The following is a 6,138-nucleotide window of genomic DNA, read 5'->3' as shown; positions in this document are numbered from 1 at the left end:
CTGCTGTTGCCTTCCTCTCTCTCTCTTTCCTCCCTCCAAATGGCATTGTGATGTTGAATTCACCAGGTGTGCAAACTTCCTCCCTCATCTGACACTTCTTTGGCAGAAAGCACAGGTAGCCCAGCAGGTATTGTCAGGGTCAAGTTAAAAAATAACAAAACCTGCCAATGCAGATTTTCTTCTCGTGGCGCCTGGCATCGATGGGCTTGCAAAAAGACTGCTGTGGCTTTAATATGTCCCTTTTTACAGCTGACAGGCCCTTGGCAGCCCATCCACAGCTCACCACCTTTCTCCCACTCTGTCTTCATCAGAACCAGAGGATGGCCAGTGTTTCCCCTGGTCCTAAGGCTGGGTGCGGGGTGGTAGTGACAGGAGCCGAATGGAGAATGGCATTATTCTATTTAGAAAAAGTTGGCTGGAACAAGAACTGCTATGAACAAGGTCTCAATTTAAAACTCAGTGGTCCCTGTTAGGTCCTTGATTCAGCAGAAGTGAGCTGAGCTGGTAAAATATTGGAGATGTTAATATCTGTGGTGGTCTTTTTTTTTTTTTTTTTGAAGAGTTTATTTATTTATTTATTTATTTATTTATTTATTTATTTATTTATTTGACAGAGAGAGAGAGAGCACAAGCAGGGGTAGGAGCAGAGGGAGAGGGAGAAGCAGGCTCTCTGCTGAGCAGGGAGCCCAGTAGGGCACTCGATCCCAGGACCCTGAGAGTATGACCTGAGCCGGAGGCAGACGCTTAACTGACAGAGCCACCCAGGCGCCTATCTGTGTTGGTCTTCTAAAATTTAAAACCAGAAGGAAACATGGTACTGTAAGTAGTGGGTTACAGGCCAAGTGAGTGCCAAAGTTCTTACCTGCTAGCTAAACTTCGAAACTAGATTGCAAGAGAAGCAGTACCAGGGTTTTGTTTTTGTTTTCTTTTTAATTTTATTAATTAATTAGTTAGTTAATTAATTTAAGTGATCTCTACACCCAACATGGGGCTTGAACTCACACCCCCGAGATCAAGCGTTGCATGCTCCTCTGACTGAGCCAGCCAGGCGCCCCTGTTTTCTTTTTTATGGTCTAGGGTTAATCCCACTAAAACTAACCCTACTGGGGAAAAAAGTGAATATACGTGTCTTTAAGCAATCAGACTTGCTACAGACATTCAAAAGCTTTGTCTGCAGTACATCTAGCTTCCACAGCTCTTCCTGAGAGGGAATCCCCAGGCTGTTCCAAGTCTTCCTCAGGTGGTGCAATCTGCAGTGACATTCTTTTTTTTTTTTTTTTAAGATTTTATTTATTCGACAGAGAGAGCACAAGCAGAGGGAGAGGGAGAAGCAGGCTCCGCACTGAGCAGGGAGCCCGAGGCGGGACTCAATCCCAGGACCCTGAGCTCATGACCTGAGCAGAAGGCAGCCGCTTAACCAACTGAGCCACCCAGGCATCCCTAGACTTATTGGTTTTACTAACAGCTAAGAGGAGAGTGACTTGAACATAAATACATATACGGGATTTTCTTTTTTTTTTTTAATATTTTACTTATTTATTTGACAGAGAGAGAGACAGAGAGAAAGGGAACACAAGCAGGGGGAGGGGCAGAGGGAGAAGCAGGCTCCCCACTGAGCAGGGAGCCCAAGGCGGGACTCGATCCCAGGACCCTGAGATCATGACCTGAGCAGAAGGCAGCCGCTTAACCGACTGAGCCACCCAGGCGTCCCAGCACTGATATTCTTGAACCTTGTTGACAGCCAATGCTCCCAACACATTGTTATATCCCAATGAAATTGGATGATCAAATCAAGTTACCAAATGGCTTTCTATACACGTGCTCATATTTCCTTTAATAATACAGTGGGATTATACTTATTCTCTAATTGAGTGTGCAAGTCCTCATTTCTACTGTGTCAACTATGGGCCTGGCCTTGTTCACAGTTGACTCCTTGTTTGCAGTTGAAATTCCTGAAGGAGGGGTGTGTGTGTGTGTGTGTGTGTGTGTGTGTGTGTATGTGTGTGAGAGAGAGAGAGATTGAGAGAGAGAGAGAGAGAAGATGGTGGCATATCTAGAGATGGTTAGGTTTGTGGCCAAGTTCTGATTTCTCTATTCTCCTACTCTTCCTGGGCCAGGGAGGAAGACTAGATAACATTTCCTGAGGCTGAATGGCTGTGGGGCTCCTGACACTTCTCTGCTACAAAACATTTGGAGTTGTGGATACTACCAGACATCATTCTGTTGCCTACATCAGTAGTTTCACTTCTTTTTTTTTTTTTAAAGACTTTTTAAATTTATTTGACAGAGAGAGACACAGCGAGAGAGGGAACACAAGCAGGGGGAGTGGGAGAGAGAGAAGCAGGCTTCCTGCCAAGCAGGGAGCCCGATGTGGGGCTCGATCCCAGGACCCTGGGATCATGACCTGAGCCGAAGGCAGACACCTAACGACTAAGCCACCCAGGCGCCCCTCTTTTTTTTTTTTTTAAGTAAGCTTTATGCAGGGCTTGAACTCAGGACCCCCGGATCAAGAGTCACATGTTCTATGGACTGAGCCAGCCAGGCGCCCCTGCGTATACCAGTCGTAAAGAAAACCCCGGTGTACTTTAGCATGCAATATTGATCAAGATGGGGGGTTTTCTTGCAGGTAATACTCTTTCATTTTACAAGATAGATAGGCATTCTGCTAAGAAATAAAATGGTTAATATATTTGGAATAATCACTAATACTTATTAGATAGTATTAAAAGCTTCTGATCCATGAAGCCATTAAATTTACATCAAACACCTAACAAACTAATTCTAATATTAATGGGGAGAGAAAAAAGTATGTTGTAGAACTTTCTATTAATTTATTTTTTCAAAAGTAGCATTGCTAGATACAAAATATTATCTATGTTTAAACATTCCAGGCACGAGGCAAGTGATTGCATTGTCAGGGAAAAACCGCCTCCCCTCAAGTTAATGGCTGATATGATGATGCTCTAAGCCCCCATTAGCTATCCACTCTGAGCTCAGATTAATCGGGCATAGCCATGAAACTGGGATTGGTTGCTGTCTCCATATTACCAGTTTCAACTGCAGAAGATGACCAGTAATCACTTTATCACAGAGTACAGGAGAAGTCAGGGAGAGATGGTAATTAACATCTACCAGCATCATATTCATATATATATATATTCATATATATATATACACATATATATGTGTGTGTGTGTAAACATGTGTGCAACACATACACACACCCTTGTTTATTTGTTGACTTTTCACCTGTCTGTCGTCTCACAGTAGAGGATGAAATTTTCAGGGGTTTTCACTTTAAATTTATTTTTATCCCCTCAGTACCCAGTCCAGGACTTGGAATACAGCAGGTGCTTAATACAAAGAAATTGTTGATGCATAATGATGACTCAAGCGGCCAAAGGCAAGGCCAGAGGGCATTTATCTGTCTGTTTTGTACCCTCTCTACCTTGAGAGAGCCCTTACTTTGATCTCTTGTCTACCCACCCTGTTTTCTCCTCTCCACCTTCCAGTCTGTTCTTTCATGCTGCTATTAAATTTAGTTTCTAGAAACCAGATCTATAACATATAAAGGCCACAGGATAAAGGCTCCACATCTTAGCTTGGTGTTTACAGTTCTACAACAGTGCTTTTCAAACTTTAATGCGCATACAAAACACCTGGGGTTTTCAGAACGCAGATTCTGAACTGGTCAGTCTAGGGGTGAGGTCCAAGCATTTGCATTGTTAACAATATCTCAGATGATATGGATGCTGCAGGTCCTGGGACCACATTTTGAGTGGCAAGTTTCTACAACATTGGGCCTGCCCCAGGTGTTAAATGCCTTGTTAGCTTCATCTCAATTCACTCCCTACTCAGTACCCTATATTCTAGCAAAACGGCTGTTCTTGGCATTCCTTGGCAATTCTCCGACTTGTGCTTTGATTCACATTATACCCTTTCTGCCTGCTAAACCATTACTCATCCTTCCAGACAGCTCAAATATCACCATCTCTGTGAGGACTTCCAGCTCAGCTACTGCCTCCCTGACCAGCTAATCCCCGTCTACTGAGTTCCACAGCACTTTGCTAGTACTAATGTTTAGCATTTATTACAAGTTATCATAACTTTGTTTACATGATTGTCTTTCCAGCTAGACCATGAGCTACACAAGGCAGGGGGCCAGCCAAGCCTCAGCCACCTTACAATCTCAGCACCCAATATAGAGTACAGCGCACCCACTAGTTCTTTAATAAATATTAAGTGAATTGAATTGAATGGGTTTTTCATTATCAGTCTTCTGCAGAAGACTTAATGATGAATGTTTTGAGACAAAAACATATCTTGACAGAATTGAGGGGGGTGTCATAGGGGATCATAGTAGTTGACGTTAAATGATAATTAAAATGCTGTAACGGGAATCATAGTTGTTATGATAAACAATAATTATATTAATAATTAATATTAACAATCAATAATATTACTAATATTATTATCATCTGTGATAATTGATTATAATTATTATTAAATATAGCTATTATTTATCTACTGAATTCTGACTATGTACCAAGCACTTGTTAATCATTTAGATATTTTTTATAACCTATTTTTATTTATTTATTTATTTTAAAGATTTTATTTATTTTTGACAGAGAGAGACAAAGCGAGAGAAGGAACACAAGCAGGGGGAGTGGGAGAGGGAGAGGCAGGCTCCCCGCTGAGCAGGGAGCCCTATGTGATGCGGGGCTCGATCCCAGGACCCCGGGATCATGACCTGAGCCGAAGGCAGAAGCTTACCTACTGAGCCACCCAGTTGCCCCTACAACCTATTTTTTAGATAAGTACATAGACACAGAGTTTTGAGGATAGGTCCAATGCTGCATCCCCAGGAAATGATAGCGTTGGGATTTGAAACCCAACTTTTGGATCCAGCCCATGCTCTTAGCCATTTTTCTGATGCTGGAAGGATAGCCTGGCTCTAGGGCTCTGCTAAGTATGCTTCCTAAAGCATTCACCAATTTTTTTTGAAGATTTTATTTATTTATTTGAGAGAGAGAGAGCATGAGAGGGGGGAGGGTCAGAGGGAGAAGCAGACTTCCCGCTCAGCAGGGAGCCCGATGCGGGACTTGATCCCGGGTCTCCAGGATCATGACCTGAGGCGAAGGCAGTTGCTTAACCAACTGAGCCACCCAGGCGCCTGCATTTGCCAATTATATGTACTCTAAATGCAATGGGGTTTCCCTCCAGGGCAGGGATCCTAGTCCCCTTCTGTGCTTTGGACTCTTTTGGCAGTCTGCTGATGGTTATAGACTGCTCATAACGTTAAAAAAAAAATTTTTTTTCTTATGTTAAAAGGGTTTTATTTGCAGGAGAATGGGACCGTAATGGAACAAATCAAGTCCCATGTCATCAACTGACTCTTCTGACTCCTCCTTTTTCTCCTCTGCTGCCACTGGGGTGGAACCAGCCCCAGCAGGATCTGCAGATTCTGGGACAGCAGGGACAGCCACAGCCCCACCAGTGGGCACACTGGCCAACTTGCCAATACCCAGGGCGATGACATCTTCAATACTTTTCTGTTCAGCTCACTGATGACCTTGTCGAGTCAGTTATCATCCACCTCGATGCCCACGCTGTCCAGAGTCTTCTTGATGCCCTTGGCATGGAGGGGAGGCATTGCCCCTGAGGGTGGCCAGCAGGTAGGAGGCCATGTAGCACATCTCCGTGGCATCAGGGACTGAAGGGCTTTTTTTTTTTTTAAGTAGGCTCTACACCCAACCTGGGGATTGACCTCACCACCCCAAGATCAAGAGTCATATGCTCTACTTACTGAGCCAGCCAGTTGCCCTTCCTCAGAACATTTTTAAATGCATTAAAAATATGTAGAATTGCAAATGAAACCAATTAATTGAATATGGCTATCAAAATAATAAAAGAGTTGTGATACAGCAATATGTGCCTTTCTTTATTAATGCCTTAAAAATACGATCTAGCAATTAGTCTAGTAATGACTTTAATTCTGAAGTATTGATGGGCCTAAACAACATTTCGAGATATATGCAACTACTGAAATATGAAAATCTATGATCTCTCTCTATTCAAGACAAAGTCACAGGCACTGCTCAAGGCACTGAAGTTTGGTGTCTATATTCATAATGG

At 43.0% G+C, this 6,138-nt stretch overlaps 1 pseudogene; it reads right to left on the bottom strand.

Moving 5' to 3' along the window:
- Window positions 1-5,327: 5,327 nt before the first annotated feature.
- LOC123862189 (large ribosomal subunit protein P2-like) lies at window positions 5,328-5,699 on the bottom strand (annotated as a pseudogene).
- Between the last annotated feature and the right edge of the window lie 439 nt (window positions 5,700-6,138).

The sequence above is a fragment of the Mirounga angustirostris genome, unplaced genomic scaffold (assembly GCF_029215605.1).
Source record: "Mirounga angustirostris isolate CCGP_5_RB_7025 unplaced genomic scaffold, mMirAng1.0.hap1 SCAF_9, whole genome shotgun sequence".
Lineage (NCBI taxonomy): Eukaryota > Metazoa > Chordata > Mammalia > Carnivora > Phocidae > Mirounga > Mirounga angustirostris.
This window is presented reverse-complemented; position numbering and strand designations above follow the sequence as displayed.